We start from the raw sequence: 19,429 nt of genomic DNA on the forward strand, positions 1-19,429 counted from the left end.
AGCATCATACAGGTGTGATTTTCAACAATAACCTGACAAAAAGAAAATAGTTCAAAAGTTTGAAAGAATTATTGGGGTGGTATGTTGGTTTATGTCACAGGGGAGAGAGAAGAGACCTGAGCAGAGAGGGAACACACATCTTTATTCAGGCAGACACCTCAGAGTTGGGTGAGAGCACAGCACTTCAGGCCACATGGAGCTAGCAAGATGGCCGCCTACTGCTATGTGCAGCAACCCTTCTCTGAGTCAGGTCGCTGAAGCGAGGGAAAAGGAAAGAGAGAGAAAGGCGGAATTGTGAGGGCTTTTATGGGAGAAATTCCCATAAAAGTGGCAAGTCCTGGTGGGATTGGCTAGAAAAAAGGCATTCTGGGAAGTTAGGATTTTAGCTCTCGCAGGAATGGGTGATACCCTGAGGGTATCTGCACAATTACCCAACAGTAGGGGTGTTCTGGAAACTGGGAACTGTATTTAGAGCTGTCTTGGGGCAGTGAACTAAGTTCTTTACTTTTCTTCAGCTTTATTATATATGCAGTGCTGACTTTTTTCTTGCTTTTTTTTAAATTTCTGAGTGCATTTATTGTATTTTGGGTACTGAGATGAGTCATCACCTGTTTGCTTGTTCAGAAACTTGTCTCTTGTTGGTCACCACCAGATCCACATCAACCTTTGTTCTCATCTGCTTGTACAGACACATGATGTGAGGGCGTGTGTTTTCAGACACAATGAGAATAATATTGTCATCTGTTAGGTAAGAATTGGCCCCAAGAGACATTGTCATCAGGATACTAGGATGCTTTTGAGGCAGAAGGCACTACAGAAGTACATAGGGGACATGAACAAGGAGTACCAGACTCTGGATCAGTGCTTGCAGCATCCTTCTGTGCATGAAGGGGACTGGAGGTCTTTGAAGTAGAGGCATGCCCAGTTGGCACCACTGGTAGCCCTCTTCCAGGAAATCCAAGAGGCTGAGTGAGCCATAGAGGAGCTAGCCTCGATGTGTGCAGGTAAATGAAATGTGTTGGTTTTCTAAACTGAACAGATTTGCTGGATTCAGTCTTTTACCGACCTGATAAGTAATAAGCTCTATACTTGGAAAAGACGGAACTCAACTCTTAAGTGTTTGAAGTATTCCAACTACTAGAAATCTATCACTAGAGTCCAAGTTTTTGTCATGCTTTGGCTTATTGTATAGACGTTTGTTGAGCTTGGTCCTACATGTCACCACCTACAGTGCTACCAGTTAGAGGGTTTATGTAATCTAGGCATTGTTCAGTCAGCTCCCCCAAAGCACTCTGACCTCATTCTCCTTGAATATGGTTACCCTCCTCAGTTTTCTCTTTTTAAATAATTATTTAATGAGAGAGCATGCACACTGGTTAGCTCTGGTTTGTGGTGTTGGGGTTTGAGCCTAGGATCTTGGAGCCTCAGGTATGGATGTATTTTTGTATGTCCAATATGCTTTCTCCACAATCTCTATGTGCTCTATTCTGGTCCTTAGCCTCCTCCCCTTCTCCTTTAACAAGAGTGCCCATATTTTGTCATTTTTATACCTCATGTGGTAGTGAAAATAGGCTTTATCATAGACTTTAGCATTTTGTGGTTGTATCAATATAAAGAAATTACATGACGTTGGATTTTATACTTCGGTAAATAGACCACAAAGCACTTTTATTTGATTGTAAATGACATAGTGCTAGAACAAGAGTTTGCTTTTTTATTCTAGGACAGTGGTGCTATTGCTTGTGGTGATGCCAGGGATTGAACCTGGGACCAACGAACTTCAGGCATGAAAGTCTTACTTAACCACTATGCTATCTCCTACTGATGCTTGCCATATATACATAAGTAAAGAAAATCCCAATTAATTTCAAAACTTAACTAATTTGGGTTGATATTTATTTAACCACCTCCTTTCTCAATGTGTGATTAATTACCAATTTCTGTAATTACTTACAGACATTTAAATCATAACCTTTTGGGGGTTAAGATTATTTTTTCATACAAGAGGACATACTTATTAATTGAAATTATTAATGATTCTAACTGTTCTTTAGTGTAATAATACTTTTTGCTTATAATGAATATATAATGGCAAACATTTTTTTCTTTTTTACAATATTATTTTTCTTTTTTTATTGGGGAATTAATGTTTTGCATTCAACAATAAGTACAATAGTTTGTACATGCATAACATTCCCCATTTTCCCATATAACAATACAACCCCCACTAGGTCCTCTAAATCCTTCTTGGATCTGTATTTTCCCCACCCACCCACCCCAGAGTCTTTTACTTTGGTGTGATACGCCAGTTCCATTTCAGGTTCTACTTAGGTTTTCTTTTCTGATCTTGTTTTTCAACTTCTGCCTGAGAGTGAGATCATCCCATATTCATCCTTCTGTTTCTGACTTATTTCACTCGACATGATTTTTTCAAGGTCCATCCAAGATCGGCTGAAAACGGTGAAGTCACCATTTTTTATAGTTGAGTAGTATTCCATTGTGTATATATACACAACTTGCTCAGCCACTCATCTGTTGTTGGACACCTGGGTTGCTTCCAGGTTTTGGCTATTACAAATTGTGCTGCCAAGAACATATGTGTACACAGATCTTTTTGAATGGGTGTGTTGGGTTCCTTAGGATATATCCCCAGGAGAGGAATTGCAGGATCATAGGGTAGGTCCATTTCTAGCCTTCTGAGAGTTCTCCAGACTGTCCTCCAGAGAAGTTGGACCAATTGACTGTCCCACCAGCAGTGTAGGAGGGTTCCTTTGACCCCACACCCTCTCCAGCATTTGCTGCTGTTACCTTTTCTGATGTATGACATTCTCACAGGAGTGAAGTGATATCTCATTGTTGTCTTTATTTGCATTTCTCTGACAATCAGAGACTTGGAGCATTTTTTCATGTGTTTCTCAGCCTTTTGGATCTCTTCTGTGGTGAATATTCTGTCCATGTCCTCCCCCCATTTTTGGATGGGGTTATTTGTTGTCTTGTTGTTGAGTTTGGCAAGCTCTTTATATGTGTTGGTTATTAAACTCTTATCTGATGTATGGCATGTAAAGATCTTCTCCCATTCTGTGAGGGGTCTCTTGGTTTGGGTAGTGGTTTCTTTTGCTGTGAAGAAGCTTTTTAATTTGATGTAGTCCCATAGGTTTATACTTGCCTTAGTCTTCTTTGTAATTGGATTCATTTCATTGCAGATGTCTTTAAAATGTATGCGGAAAAGAGTCCTGCCAATATTTTCTTCTAAGAATCTGATAGTTTGTGGTCTAACATCCAAGTCCTTGATCCACTTGGAATTTAATTTTGTATTAGGTGAAATATAGTGGTTCAGTTTCATTCTTCTGCCTGTTTCAACCCATTGTTTCCAACAACATTTGTTGAAGAGAGTCTGGTTTCCCCATTTAATAGTCTGCGCCCCTTTGTCAAAAATTAGATGTCCATAGGTGTGGGGGCTCACTTCTGGGCTCTCAATTCTATTCCACTGGTCAGTGTGTCTATTCATGTTCCAGTACCAAGCAGTTTTGATGACAGTGGCCTATAATACAGTTTGAGATCTGGGATGTGATGCCTCTGGTTCTGTTCTTTTTTTCTCAAGATTGTTTTGGCAATTCTAGGTCTTTTCTGTTTCCAGATAAACATTTGTAGCATTTGTTCTATTCTCCTAAAAAATGTGCTTGTGATCTTGATGGGGATAGCATTAAATTTGTAGATGGCTCTGGGTAATATATTCATTTTGATGATGTTAATTCTTCCACCCCATGAACATGGAATAACTTTCCACTTCTTTGTGTCTTTTACAATTTCCTTGAGTAGTGACTCATAATTTTCACTATACAAGTCTTTCACTCCTTTGGTTAGGTTTACTCCTAGATGGTTTATTGTTTTTGCTGCTATAGCAAAAGGAATTGATTTCTGGATTTCAGTTTCTTCTAGCTTAGTATTTGCATAGAGGAATGCCACTGACTTTTGAATGTTAATTTTGTAGCCTGACACCTTACTGTATTGCCTGATGATTTCCAAAATCTTCCTGATGGATTCCTTAAGTTTTTCTGTGTATACTATCATGTCATCTGCAAATAGGGAGAGTTTGACTTCTTCTCTTCCCAACTGTATCCCTTTAATTCCTTGCTCCTGTCTGATTGCTATGGCAAGAACTTCCAACACTATGTTGAATAGTAATGGTGATAGTGGGCAGCTCTGTCTAGTACCTGATCTGAGGGGAAATGCTTCCAGTTTTTCACCACTGAGTATGATGTTGGCTGTAGGTTTGCTCTATATAGACTCCACTATCTTCAGGAATTTTCCATCTATTCCCATTTTTTGTAGTGTTTTGATCATAAAGGGATGTTGTATTTTGTCAAAGGTTTTCTCTGCATCTATTGATATGACCATGTGGTTTTTGGTCTTGCTTTTGTTGATGTGCTGGATCACATGGATTGATTTACGTATATTAAACCAACTTTGCATGCCTGGGATAAACCCCACTTGGTCATGATGAACAATCTTTTTAATACACTGCTGTATCCGGTTGGCTAGAATTTTGTTCAGCATTTTCTCATCTATGTTCATCAGAGATATTGGTCTGTAGTTTTCTTTTTTGGTTGTGTCCCTGTGTGCTTTTGGTTTCAGAGTGATGTCAGCTTCATAGAAGCTGGCAGGGAGTATTCCAGTGTCTTCAATCTTCTGGAAGACTTTTAAAAGTAGAGGTATTTGTTCTTCTTTGAAAGTTTTGTAGAATTCATTTGTAAAACCATCTGGTCCAGGACTTTTATTTTGGGGGAGATTTTTGATAACTGTTTCAATTTCATTAGCTGTGATGGGCCTGTTCATGTTATCCACTTCCTCTTTACTTAGTTTTGGAAGTTGGTAGGTATCTAGGAAATCATCCATTTCTTCTAGGTTCTCTAGCTTGGTGGCATACAGTTGTTCATAGAAGCCTCGCATGTTATGTTGAATTTCTGCGGTGTCTGTTGTGATATCTCCTCTTTCATTTACTATCTGATTTATTTGGGTCTTGTCCCTTTTTTGTTTTGTGAGTCTGGCTAAAGGTTTGTCGATTTTGTTCACTCTTTTGAAGAACCAACATTTACTTTCATTGATCTTTTGTGTGGTTTTCTTATTCTCAATGTTATTTATTTCTGCCCTAACTTTTGTGATTTCTGGTTGTGTTAGGGTACCTTTGTTCTTCTTCTTCTAGGTCTTTAAAATGTGAAATCAGGCTGTTTATTTGTGCTTTTTCTTGTTTCCTAATGTGTGCTTGTATAGCTATGAACTTCTCTCTCAGGACTGCCTTAGCTGTGTCCCAAATATTTTGATAGCTTGTGCCTTCTTTTTCATTGAAGTCTCTAAACATTTTGATTTCTTCCTTGATTTCCTCTTTGACCCAGAGGTTGTTAAGAAGTGTACTGTTGAGCTTCCACATTTTGGGACTATTACTAATCTTTTGTTGATTGTTAAATGTTAGTTTAATTCCACTGTGGTCTGAGAAGTTGCTTGGGATGATTTCAATGCTCTTGAATTTGCTGATGCTGTCTTTGTGGCCTAATATATGGTCTATACTTGAGAATGGCCCATGTGGATTTGAGTAAAATGTGTATTCCAGTTTCTTGGGATGAATGACTGAAAATATCCAATAGTTCTAGTTTATCTATCTCTTCATTTAGCTCCCTTATGTCTTTATTGATTTTCTGCCTGGATGATCTGTCAAGTTGAGAGAGTGGAGTGTTGAAGTACCCTACTATGACTGTTTTGCTGTTAATATATCGCTGTAGCTCTTTCAGTAGACGTTTCATATATTTAGATGGCTTCTCATTGGGTGCATAGGCATTAATAATTGTTAAATCCTCTTGATTGACTGATCCTCTGAGCATTAAGTAGTGTCCATTCCTATCTTTTTTAATCTTATCTATTTTAAAGTCTATCATGTCAGATATGAGCACAGCTGTTCCTGCCCTTTTTTTGTGGGCCATTGGCTTGTATGATAGTTTTTCATCCTTTCACTTTAAGTCTGTGTTTGTCTTGTTGAGTTAGGTGGGTTTCTTGTAGACAGCATATTGTTGGGTTGTATTTTCTGATCCATCTTCTTACTCTGTGTCTTTTAATAGGTGAATCCAGGCCATTGGCATTTATTGATATCAAAGATTGAAGATATTTTAACACCATTCTTGTAGAGTTTTAGAGTGTTCTGATATATGTCCTATTTATGATGGTCTGACTGTTTATAGAAGACCTTTCAGAACTTCTTTCAGGGTAGGATTGGTGATAGTTGATTTCTTCAACTGTTGCTTGTCTGAGAAGTTTTTGATGCCTCCATCTAGTCTGAATGACAGTCTAGCAGGATATAGTATTCTTGGTTCAAAGTCTTTCTCATTGAGCACTCGATAGATATCCTGCCATTCTCTTCTGGCCTGTATTGTTTGTGTGGAGAAGTCTGCTGCAGCTAATCTTATGGGTTTTCCTCTGTAGGTGACTCTTTGTTTTTCTCTTGCAGCCTTCAGGATCCTTTCTTTATCCTTATTCCTTTCCATTCTAAATATGATGTGTCTTGGTGTCTTTAAGTCTGGGTTAATTCTGTTTGGGACCCTCTGGGATTCTTAAATCTTTGTCTTTATGTTGTCTAGTAGACTAGAGATGTTTTCAGCTATTATGGCCTTAAGAATGCTTTCTTCCTCTGGTAAGCCAACAATGCATATATTGTTTCTTTTGAAGTCATTCTATAGGTCTCTGTTGTTGTTTTCAGCATCTCTTAATCTCTTTTTGATGTATCTTACTTCTTTTTTAGTTGTCTCAAATTCGTTCTAGATCGTGCTAGTTCTGTCTTCAGCCTCACTGATTCTATTCTCTCTGCCCACTACTGTTTTCTGGAGTTCATCTATTTTGTTTCCCTGTTCTTATACTGTTTTAGCTTGTTCAGCTAGTTGTGTTCCTAGCTCAGCTATTTCAGCTTTCAGCTCTCTAATAACCTTGAGATAGATAATGTTTTCTTCAAGAGTCTCATTTGTTGTTCCTGTACTTCTGATTACAATTCTTTCAAACTCTTTTCTCACTCCTGTTATTATTTCCTTAGCTAATGTTTGGATGTTGAACTCGTTATTTTGTGCTTTACCCTTTGGGGGGCTTTTGGCTAGACTATTGTCCTGGTTCGTTTCTCCAATATTTCTTCTTGTTGGTTTAACCATTTTATATATTATGTTATGAGTTCCCTCTCTTAGTACTTTTCAAATGACTGATCACTATTTCCTGGATTGACTTGTGTCTAAGTAAGGTAATTAAAGGGTTCACAGTGGTGGAAGTTAACAGTTGTTTCAATAGTATTTTAATCCCTGATTTGGAGCTCAGTGATTTAAAAGCCTCTTTTTTTTTTTTTTCTTCTCTGTAGGCTATGGGAGCCTGAGGGCTTCTAACTATAAGTAGGCTTCTTAACCTAATCACTTACTGCTAACCAAGGGATAAGGCAGGTTGTGGCAGAGATAGTCCGGTGCTTATGCAAAGAGACTTTCACAGCCCCACAGCTATGCCACCAAAGTATAGGTCTTCTCCTGAATTTCCTGGTTAGATCTCTGTCCCCTGGTGTCCCTCCCTGACACTGCTCCAGATTTTGAGGGCAGTAGCAATTGAGACTCAGAGTTGCACTTGGTGAGTCTCCTGGGAGTCCTCTCCTCCCCTCAGCTGTCCCCTTGTTGGTGGTACAGACTGGAGGTGGTGTCTAAACTGACAGACCGTCGGACTGTTACCAGCCACTAAGTCTCTCCCTAGGCTCCTCTCTGTCACCAGACACATATGTTTGCACTCACCCAACCATATTCTGTCTGCAGGAATCACACCTGATTCAACAATAAAAACACAAACAACAAGGTCAACAACCAAAAAAATGTTCCTTCCAATATTGAGAGCACAACCAATCATCAGTTAATTCAGCAATAACACCAGCTAATTTTGGTCAATCCAGAGAGAATGGAAAACAAACAAAACATTAATGAAAAAAAATATCTGCAGATTAATCTGTACCAAAACTTGCCCCCCTTCTAAACAAAGCAAAGACAATTATAGAAATTAACTATCAAACATAAATTCCAGAGATTGAGGAAAAAAGAAAATAGACAAGAAAACTAAGCAAAACCAAACTATTCCCACACAACAGCACCAGCAGAGTCAGGGATTGGTCATGGAAATCAAACATGCAGAAAGCTCCAGCACCCTTCAAAAAAAAAGTGGCTTTTTGTAGTCCAATCAGTAAATTCCATTTTCCTTCAAATGACTCTCCACTGAGATTGGAATCTGACTTAAGGAGCTTAATTCCACAGGAGAGCCTCTTTGTAGCTGGTTCCCTTACCAGAATAAGCCTCTGAAGTAGATGTTGGTTGTGGGGTGGGGTGGAAGGTGGTGTAGAGGAAAAGATAAAAACTCACAGGGCCATCTCCAGGTCTCCTCTCTCCTTTCTAGTATCACATTGCCAGTTTATAAATGGGTTATATGTTCTGCCTGTGATTCCTCTTTGTCCCTTATTCTGTACTTTCTTCCTGGCCTGCAAGTCCTGCTGTCACTTGGAATTCCCAGGTTTAAAGCAGCTTCTTTACTGGTGAGTATGCCAGGTGTTGTCCTCAAGCCTTCATCTTGACTCCACCCTCAATAGCAAACATTTCTTAGCACACTATGAATAATCTAGCATGTCTACAGTCTCATTTTTTTTCCTAAGCACTCTTCAAGTTTAAAAATCTTGATATGTTCATATCAGGTAAACACTTTAAAAGTACTTCTATATAACTAGGCAGCTATTTAAAAGTCATTTTGTATATTAAAGCTTTTACCATTATTTCTCTTGATGGTTTGTAGGTCTGAATAAAGAAGATGAAAAGCAGTTACAAGAACTTGCTGTAGAAGAAAAGCAAACAATCATTCAAAAAACCAGCATGTTATACAATGAGGTATGTGTTGAGAGGTGAACTAACCTCAATTGTGTTACTATAAAATAATACCATACTTGATAGACTATACTTTGGTGTTTAAAATACTTTCCAAACACCACTAAAATGTATGTACATATTTATTAGTGAGGAGGAGAGGGAGAGAGAACCACAGAGTTCCACTCGGGAATATGAGGTGCTGGACACCAAGCTTAGGACCTCATGATTGGGAGTCCAACACTTGATCTACTGTACCACCTGCTGAGCCATACCAAGCACCATTTTGTTTGGTTAAGTCTTCACTTAAAATAGGCCGATAAGCTGAGTCTAGTGCTATAGTTTGGCACAGAATCAGACCGAAAAGATTGTGATATAAATGTAAAGCAAACCTTTCACCCCAAGCAAAAATAATACAAAAGTAAATCCATTAGAGTCCTATGCCAGAGAATGCATACTGTTGAGGAAGCTTAAGTCATCATGGGGTAGAAGAAGGGGGACTAGTTTATGATGACTGTGTTAAAAAATGGGAAATTAGTAGAGTTGGTTAATAGGAAGTTTTTGCCTGCAGCTTGATGAAGGACCTATCTAAAAGGCCATGGAAAACATAGTAGGTGGCACCATGTTCTCTGTCATGATGTGCCATCTTGCTGCCCTCAGTCTTACTATGGGAATACAGTAGAAGGGCATTGTGACAAGTTGAGTGGGACCAGGGGGCAGTATCAGTTATTATGATCCCTTCTTTACTTATTTATTTGTTTATTATGACTTATTTTAGACAGAGACAGATCCAGGGAGAGTGAGAGGAAGAGACCAAAGCACTAAAAGTGAAGCTTCCTTCAGTGTGGTGGGGGCTGGACTTGAACCTTTACCATACATATGGCAAAGCAGCACACTGTCTAAGTGAACTATTTCACTGGCCCTGTTATCACTAATTTAGCCTAATAATTAAAGGCAGAGAATATCATGTCTTTTAAAAATATTTTATTCATCTCTCTATTTTGGATAGAGGCAGAGAGAAATTGAGAGGGGAAGAGGTTATAAAGTGAGTGAGTGAGAGAGACTCACTGATTCACTAATGAAGTTCTCCTCTCCCCACCCCCACAGGTGGTACCAGGGGCTTGAACCCAGGCCCTTGCACATAGTTTCATATGCACTTTGCGTGGCACATCACCACCAGGCTGCTGACAATATTATTTCTTGCAGAGATGGAATATTTACAAAATTGCCAGCAAAGGCATGTATTCTATATATACATTGATTTTTATAAATTACGTATATGATAAACCGATACTTTGAATTTGATTTGAATGACTTCTAGATGTAATAAAATTGCTTGTGCCCCCCTGTTGGTATGCTTCTAAAAACCCCTTCTGTTTCATTAGTTTAATCCCCCCCCCCTGCTTAACACTATTCTATTTACATAACCACTTCATTCTATTTACATAACCTCTGTTAACAAGCACCACCTTCCCTCCAGGGCATTGGTGTTTTAGTGGTAGAATTCTCACCTGCTCCGCCCCCTCTCCTTGTCATACCCTGATTTTCACCAGGCACTTTTCTCTCCACCCTCTCTGCATCACATCCTGTTCCCACCCTACTGGGCTAGTATATTTATAAGGACAAGATTGTAGTTTTTAGTTTAGCTTAGCTTGGTATAGACTGCGCTGCGTCCTGCATGAATAAAGAGATACTGTGTACAACCCAGCCATGAGTTCTGGGTCATCTGTTACCCGCCTGTGAAGCCAGCCCGGCGAAAACAACACCCCCCCCCCCTTTTAAACTAAGAGAAAAGTTCATTACTTTCCTTATTAGAAAGCTACTCATTTTTCTTGCCACTGCCCTGGAACAGATTGAATCAGATCTTGGAAATCTTCAACATAGTCTAAACAGAGTGACTCTACCAAGAAGACAGGGTACAGCTTGTGTCTATTGTCATTTATGATGAAGAGAGGATACACACATGTGAAAGCTCCTTTTCTCCAAACACAGATTTTTTCCTTCCATTTTATTTAATAGGACAGACAAAAATTGAGAGGAAAGGGGATATAGAAAGGGCGAAAGATGGACAACTGTAGACCTGCTTTGCCACTTGTTAAGCATTACCCCCTGCAGGTGGAGAGTGGGGGCTAGAACCTGGATTCTTTTTAAATTTCATTTAATTTAATTTATTCATTTTTGTTGCCATTGTTGTTTTATTGTCGTTGTTGTTGTTATTGTTGTCATCATTGTTGGATAGGACAGAGAGAAATGGAGAGAGGAGGGGAAGACAGGGGGAGAGAAAGATAGACACCTGCAGACCTGCTTCACTGCCTGTGAAACAACTCTCCTGCAGGTATGGAGCCTGGGACTCGAACAGGGATCCTTATGCCTGTCCTTGGACTTTGCACCACCTGCACTTAACCCACTGCGCTACAGCCTGACTCCCAGAACCTGGACCCCTGACCGCGGACATCCATCGGACCCTGCGCCAAGGCACCACTCCGCAACGTGCCTGGGCGGCCTGCTCCCTTGGATCTATAGTGCCTGCACCCACCCGGAGCCCCCTAGAGCCCCGCCCTGTAGCCTGGAGCTGCCCGGGAGTCCTTCTTCCCAGCTCTGTCAGGTGCAGCGCCATGGAGCCCCGCGGCCCGCCCCCTGAGGCCCTGCGGCCCCCCACGCTGCCTTGCGCTGCTGGTGGTGCCACATGCAGAAGCCCTAGCTGGGGCCCAGACCCTTGTAGGGCCCCCGGGGTGGAAGTACTGCTGGGGACTCCCGACTGTTCTGTGTGGGACAGTCTTGGCCAGGTCCATCTTGCTGGGGCCCATCTACTGGGACTCCTCCAATTCCAAGTAAGTGGCCCCTGGGGCCCTGCGGCCTTGGCAGCTCAGGAGTCCCATGCCTAGGAAGGTACTGGGTGGAGGGAGGGGCGAAGTCGGGGTGCAGCCGCAGAGGGGGCGCCAGCCTTTGGACCCGCGCCCCTGGGTCAGGCGTACCCCGGAGAGGTAGCTGCGCCCCCCCTCCCCAGGACCCAGCTGCCTTGGCCTGGCGCTCTAGGCGGGACGCTCCCTGGCATTGCAGTGGTGAGCACCCAGCAGGGGCGCACGCACCCCGGAGAGGTGGGCGCGAGTCCCCAGACCCTGCACCCCTGGCAGGGACACCCTGGAAGGGTGGCTGCGCGCCCCCAGATCAGGCTGCTTTTGGCTTCCTCCAGTGCAAGGGCGGGGACCCCGCTGGAGAGTCAGGGAGGCCAGCTTTCACTTTCCTTTCCTCCCTGCCAGGAGAGAAGGGTCCTCTGGTCTCTGGGCTTCGCCCGCCCAGTGTGTCCCTGCAGGCGGCTCCAAAAAGCCCCCAGGGTGAGGACTCGCCCGCGCAGTTGGAGGTCTGGACGTGAGCCCCCTGCCCACCCCAAACCCCCACACCTTTGCACCCCGGGCAGGAGGGGACCCCGGAACCCACCGGCCTGCGGGGGCTTTCGGAGCAGCCAGGCCAGGAGAACTTTCCGCGCGCCCCCGCCCACCCGAAATGTGCACCCGCTGTCCTTCCTTTCGGTGTGGCCCACGATGAAGTCCTGGGGGGCAGCTGTTTGGAATCATGAACCCCGAGTTTGGCCTGGGGCAACATGGCAAGCCGGGCTCCCAGACTAGGGTGAAGGCCGGGATGCAGGGTGCGGGTCCAGGTTGGGGGTCTCCTCGCACTTCTAGAACTGGAATGTTTCCTCTTTCTCTCTGTTTCTCTCTCTCTCTCTGTTTCTCTCTCTCTCTGTTTCTCTCTCTCTCTCACTCTCTGAAGAGACATGGATTTCAGTCCCTCCCGTTGCCTGCCCGTGGTGTACACTTGCAGTGTTGAGGATCAGACCCCCAGCCACATGCTATATAAAGCATGTGCTTTACCCCCTGAGCCATCTTCTGGTTCTGAGTTTGATCCCTGGCATTGCATGTACCAGAAGGATGCTCTCATTCTCTCTCATGAATAAAAATGTTATGTTATGTATGTTATGTTATGTTACCTTATGTTACGTTATGTTTTTAAGAAACATGTCTCTTCTTAAGAAACAGACAACCTGCACCTAGATTTAGTCTGGTAATTGGACTCAACAGTAGGCCAGGTCCACTTAAAATCCAGAATCAACAAATTTAGAACCAAGGCAAAGGAGAAAACAGTCACTACAATATTTTTTAAGACACTGAGTAGATTTTTTTTGCATTGGTCTCTCTATATAAAATTATTTTCAACATCTCTGTATTTATGATTGTAGTGGGTCAAGCTGACTTGGTTCTCCTTGAGCTAGACAATGTGTGTGTCAACATTTGGGCTACAATATCCTGCTATGTGTTGATCTTTGAAAGTAAGAGAATGTGCTGGGATGGGATGGGGAGGCAGAACTTGGAGCAAGAAGCATCATCATTCAGGCTTCACATAGGAAACACCTCAAGATATCAGTATCAGAGCAACCCTTTACAAGTATTTGTCAAGATTTATTTTACTTATTTATTGAAATAAAGCAGAGAAACTGAGATGGAAGGGGGAGGTAGAGAGAAAGACACCTGGCAGCACTGCTTAAGCGCTTGTGAAGCTTTCTCTTTGCAGGTGACTCGACATATTACCATCTTAAGCTAGGTATCATTTCTTTCTTTTTCTTTTTAATTTCTTTATGGAGGAATTAATGTTTTACATTCCACATTAAATACAATAGTTTGTACATGCATAACAATTCCCAGTTTTCCATATAACAATCTAGGTATCATTTCTAAAGCCTGTTAAATCTAAAATGTCTTAACTTTTTGTAATAATTTCCTGATTCACGTTTCCCTGTCTTAAACATCTTGGTTCTGTTTAAATTTGCCTTGTGGGAACTCCCATCTGTCTCTGATCTTGGTAATTTTACAGGGCTTTTAGTTGAATGCCAGCAGTAACGCTCCCAGTTAAAAAATAAAGAAATCGCTCTGTGTGTGCTTCGAGCTAGGCTTTACCAGAAGATTATCGAGAAAGACAGGTGTCAACAGCAAAATGCCAGAAGACTGCAGGTAATATATATATACATTAAAAAAAGAAAAAGAAAGAAAGGTGGGGGTGAGGTGGTATCGCTGTGGGTTAAGCACAGGTGGCGCAAAGTACAAGGACTGGCATATGGATCCAGTTTCGAGCCCCCGGCTCCCCACCTGCAGGGAGTCACTTCACAAGTGGTGAAGCATGTATACAGGTGTCTGTCTTTCTCTCCCCCTCTGTCTTCCAGTCCTCTCTCAATTTCTCTCTGTCTTATCCAAGAACGACATCAGTAACAACAACAATAATAACCATAACAAAGATAAAACAACAAGGGCAACAAAAGGGAAAGGAAAAAAATATATTTATTTTATTTTTATTTTGTCTTTATTTATTGGGTAGAGACGGCCAGAAATCAAGAGGGAAGGGTGTGATAGAGAGGGAGCAAGACAGAGAGACACCTGCAGCACTGCTTCACCCCTTGCAAAACTTTCCCCCTGCAGGTGGGGACCAGGGGCTTGAACTTGGTTCCTTGCGCATTGTCATAAGTGAGCTCAAACAGGTGCACCACCACCCAGCCCCAAGATTTATTTATTAATTTGAAGGAGTGAGGGAAGAACCAGAGCATCACTCTGGCCTATGCTATGCCAGAGATTAAACTCAGAACTTCGTGCTTGAGAGTCCAATGCCTCTCACTGTGCCACCTCTCAGGACACTGCAGACAAGATTTATTTAGTAGAATCACTTAACAAGTGTTCGAAGAGTCACTCTGCACATGCCTTACATGTGGGAGCCCCTGGGCTTGATTCCTGGCACCAGTGAACAGTAACACAGACACAGCAAGTGAAGTTTCATGGATGGTAGAGTTGTGCTTAGGTCATATCTCAAAATCACAAGCATTGAACTGAGAGGTAGCTTAGTGGTAAATTGCATACTGCACATGCATGAGGCCCTAAGTTTGATCCCCAGCATACAGAAGTTCTGAGTGGTGTTCCATCCATAAAAATAAATAAATGAAAGGGTCCAGAGCTTGCTCACCCAGTAGAGTGCACATCACTTCACCATGCTTGCAGACCTGGTGTTGACCGGGTGCTTTACCACTGGTGAAGCTTCCTCTACCCCCTGCAGCTGTTCAAGCCCCTGGTCCCTTATGTACTCTAATTTGTGTGCTTAACCAGATGCACCACTGCAGGCCCCCTGTATATTTTATTCATTTATTATTTTCTGGATAGAAATTGAGAGGGAACAGAAGATGTAGAGGGGGAGACAAAGAGAGACACCTGCAGCGCTGCCTCACCACTTGTGAAGCTTCTCTTCAGCTGTTTGGATCTTGGGCTTGAACCTTAGTCCTTGCACATTGTAACATGTGCACTCCACTGCTTACACCACCGCCCGGACCCCATTTTTTTTTATTTTAATTTTAGAAGTAGAAAACATCTGTTGTCAATAGTAGAATTATGTAAGTATGAAACTCTGGTGTACTAAAATACATCAATATACTCATCTTTTTTTAAAGGTCACTTTGTGAGTGCACATATTATAGTGTGAGAGGACCAAGGTTCAAGCTTCTGATTCCCACTTGCAGGGGGAAGCTTCACAAGCAGTGAAACACTACTTAATGTGTCTCACTTTCTTTTTCACTCTATCTCCCCTTTCCATCTCTATTTCTTTGTCTTACCAAGTAAAAAGAAAAAAAAAACTTTTTAAAAGCTTTATTTTAAAATGTTTTTTCATTATTCTTGACCAAGTAAAAATATCTCAGGGCATATAGAAAATACACTCCATTGTGAATAAGAAATAACTTGAATGTTTACACTCTCAGTGTCTGTGCCAGAAGGGGTTTGCTAAGAAGTAGTGGTTTGGAAATGCGAATTCCTAGCTTCCAAGTCTACCTACTGATGCTCCTCTGCAATCTGAGACCATAGCAGACAAGGGATTAATATATCATTTGCACTGTCACTTACACTACTGCAGGCTAAAACAAGGGTAGGCAAAGTGGAAATGACAAAAGTAGGGTAAAACTAAGATACTTAAATCAAAGTGACTAGTGACAGTTATTATAATGCTTACTGTTATGGAACCCACTTTTCCTAAAATGCTACAAGGTTTACTGCAAATAACTCAAAAACATGGCTATTTTGGGCTTCCACATTCTCTTTCAACCCCACTCAGGCTTTACTTTTTAAAAAAGATTTATTTGTGAGAGAAATAGGGGGTAGGAAGAAGGAGAACCACAGCATCACTCTGACACATCCGATGACAGAGATCAAACTTGAGACCTCACACATAGGAACCCCAAAGCTTTATCCACTGCACAACCTCCCAGACAGTGGCAGCCTTTATTTTTTTATAATTTAAAATATTATGATACTTTGCTTACTTAAAAGGCAAAAGATTTATACAGTCTGAAGAGAACAAGAATATACATACTCTGCTTATTTAACTGATAACATACACTTTAGTAGAACTTACATATTTGAATAACACTACATACATTCGTAATTCAAAATCTAGGAAATATAGAAAAAGGTAGTGGGGGAAAAACCCTTTCCTGCCCATTGACCTTAGACTCTATCAGTAGAAAATATTACAGTAGTTGTTGTTTTTTTAATTAATTAGTTAATTTTTCCTTTTTTGTTGCCCATGTTTAACATATTTGTGGTTATTGATGCTGTTGTTATTGGATAAGACAGAGAGAAATGGAGAGAGGAGGGGAAGACAGAGATGGGGAAAGACAGATACCCGCAGACCTGCTTTACTACTTGTGAAGTGACTTTCATGTAGGTGGGGAGCTGGGGACCAGAACCAGGATCCTTCCACTGGTCTTTGCACTTTGCAGTATGGTTTTGGCAGAGCTATTTATTTCTGAACCCACATGGAGTTGTAATAAATTTTTGTAATAATATTTTTAATTTTCAAACTTGAAAGTACCTTAATTTCCATTAAAAATTCCATAAAAATTACCTTTAAACCAATTTTCTCTTTAGACAGTTATGATACAAATCCTGAATAGAAACAGCTTGAGAAAGAAGTTTGACTTAAGTCATTTGTAAACTTGCTGGAGAAGGGACTGGTGTGGGTAAAATAATTTTTTATTATTTTTATTTCATGAACTACAGAAGGGGTAGAGGGGCACAGAAGCAGCACTCTAGCATATGCAGTGCTTGGGATTGGACTCAGGACCTAAAATTTAGAAGCTCTGATTTCTTGTATCGTGCAACCTACCCATCTTCAGAGATAGTTTTCTTTTGTTTTGTCCTAAAGATCTTATTTATTCATTAATGAGAGAGAGAGGAGCAGGGAGGATCAGCACGTTACTCTGGTATATGTGGCACTGGGAATTAAACTTGGTCCCTCATGCCGGAGAATCCTGTGCTTTATCCACTCTACCTCCTCCTCCCAGACCACTGATAATTTGGCTTTGATTAGAATTGGAACTACTGAAGAAGCACTCTCGCAGCGGGTTAAGCACACATGGTAGGAAGCACAAGGATGGGGATTGGGATCCCGGTTTAAGCTCCCCACCTGCAGGGATGTCACTTCACAAGTGGTGATGCAGGTCTGCAGGTGTCTTTCTCTCCCACTCTTTGTCTCCCCCCCACCCTCGATTTCTCTGTCCTATCCAGCAACAATGATAAACAAAAAAGGGGGGAATGGCCTCCAGGAGCAGTGGATTGGTAGTGCAGGAGGCAAAGAAAAAGAAACACTCTTACTCCATAAGTAAAACTGAGATAACAAGAGTCTTAAACAATTAAGTTCCTTCCATTCTTGCTCCTTGTTAATTGTATGTGCCTGACCTTCAGAAATAGAAATCCTTTGTAGTAAAGATCCATTGTTGTAAAGATAGTAATTATGTTAAGATGAGAATTCCTTTCTGTCACTGCACAGGTTGGAACAAGAGCCCAGTCAGAAAGAATTCGGACCTACAATTTTACCCAGAATAGAGTCACTGACCACAGGGTAGGATATGAAGTCCAAGATATTAAGGTAATATTACTGAATGTGCTTACTGTATCTTTGATTTATTAAGGAATCAAATTTCAGGGCCTGCTGGTAGCACAATGGGTTAAGTGCACATGGCGCAAAGTGCAAGGACCAGTGTAAGGATCCTGGTTGGAGCCCCTGGCTCCCCACCTGCAGGGGGTTGCTTCACAGCCTGTGAAGCAGGTCTGCAGGTATCTATCTTTCTCTCCCTCTTTCTGTCTTCCCCTCCATGATAAAAAAAAAGCTTTGGCACCAACTCTCTCTCCCTCTCTCTCCCTGTGTATTTGTCTGTCTGTTTGCCTCTCTGTTTTTATGTCTCTATCTTAAGAAGAAAGATTTTGTACACCAAGAATGAAAATTGCATAAAATCCCTTTTAGCAGGATGACTCTTACTTTATAAACACCTAGTTTACTGGGGGTTTTTTTTTTGTTGTTGTTGTCAATAATATTTTTACTTCACTGAAACCTGAGGAAACTGTACTTGAATCTTGCTTTAATAGATGTAGAAAGATGAAGTTGCATTAACTTGTTTAATCATATCCATTTGACCCCCCCAAAATAATAAAATAGACCATCTATATGATATGATGAGTCACAGAAAATCAGAGTCTCCACCAGGGCATATCTATCTTGATTAACAGGAGAACTGAGCCTGACAGTCCTTCTCTGGATGAGACTCCTTTTGTGAATGTCTGTGTCCTGGAATCACTACTGTAAGATTGCACATAGGCTCTATTCCATCAAGGAAAAGAGCATTCTTGCCGAAGTTTTTATAAGGGACTATATTTGGGTTCCATTTTAGAAGTCTTCAAATGGGTCTCAGGTAGGAAAACCAGAGTGCATGTATCAACTCATCTATAAACAAATATTCCCATGTTGATATAGGAGAATTCCCTGCTGTATTAAATAGGAGTTTGCTGTCCTATACTGTCTGTCCTACTGAGCCTCAGTAGGAAGTGGACCTGCCCCGTATTAGCTGTCCTCCATCCTCTCCAAGCCTCTACTGAGCAGCCAGGAACCTCCTCCTCTGCTCCTCCCAAAGCTCAATGTCTTGTTCACAGGTGTCCTTGCTGGTGGGAGAGGCCCCTGGATGGGCTTCCATGGGGTCACCCCTGAGAGCCCTGATAGATGAACAGATCTTCTCCATCATGTATCACCAAGAAGCTACCTGGCAGCAATCCCAGTTCATGCAGATGTTCGTGGCTGCTGGTGGGAGAGGCCCCTGGATGGGATTCCATGGTGTCACCCCTGAGAGCCCTGATAGATGAACAGATCTTCTCCATCATGTATCACCAAGAAGCCACCTGGCAGCAATCCCAGTTCATGCAGATGCTCATGGCCCTGGTGATATTGCGGGGCCTGTCCATGCTGGCTGGCTCTGGGCGCAGCTCAGTGCCCCCCATCTATGCTGGTCTGTAGGGGCCAGGGCGCCCACAGTGGACCACAGGACAGCAGCATGGCCCCTTCGTCACCCTAGTTACAACATCTTCACTGGAGTGACTGGCCCCATGATATGTGTCACTATCCCCTAGAGATGCCTGCTAGCCATATGCTGCTGGGCATTTCAGTGTTTC

The 19,429-nt window shown here is 41.9% G+C and overlaps 1 long non-coding RNA gene across 1 annotated transcript; it reads left to right on the plus strand.

The window, feature by feature from the left end:
* Nucleotides 1–12,720: 12,720 nt before the first annotated feature.
* LOC132536776 (uncharacterized) lies at nt 12,721–18,959 on the plus strand. Its single transcript, XR_009548306.1, has 3 exons — nt 12,721–13,912; nt 17,760–17,831; nt 18,917–18,959. It is a non-coding gene; the product is annotated as an uncharacterized LOC132536776 (long non-coding RNA).
* The last annotated feature ends 470 nt before the right edge of the window (nt 18,960–19,429 follow it).

Source organism: Erinaceus europaeus, chromosome 2 (assembly GCF_950295315.1).
Source record: "Erinaceus europaeus chromosome 2, mEriEur2.1, whole genome shotgun sequence".
Classification (NCBI taxonomy): Eukaryota; Metazoa; Chordata; class Mammalia; order Eulipotyphla; family Erinaceidae; genus Erinaceus; species Erinaceus europaeus.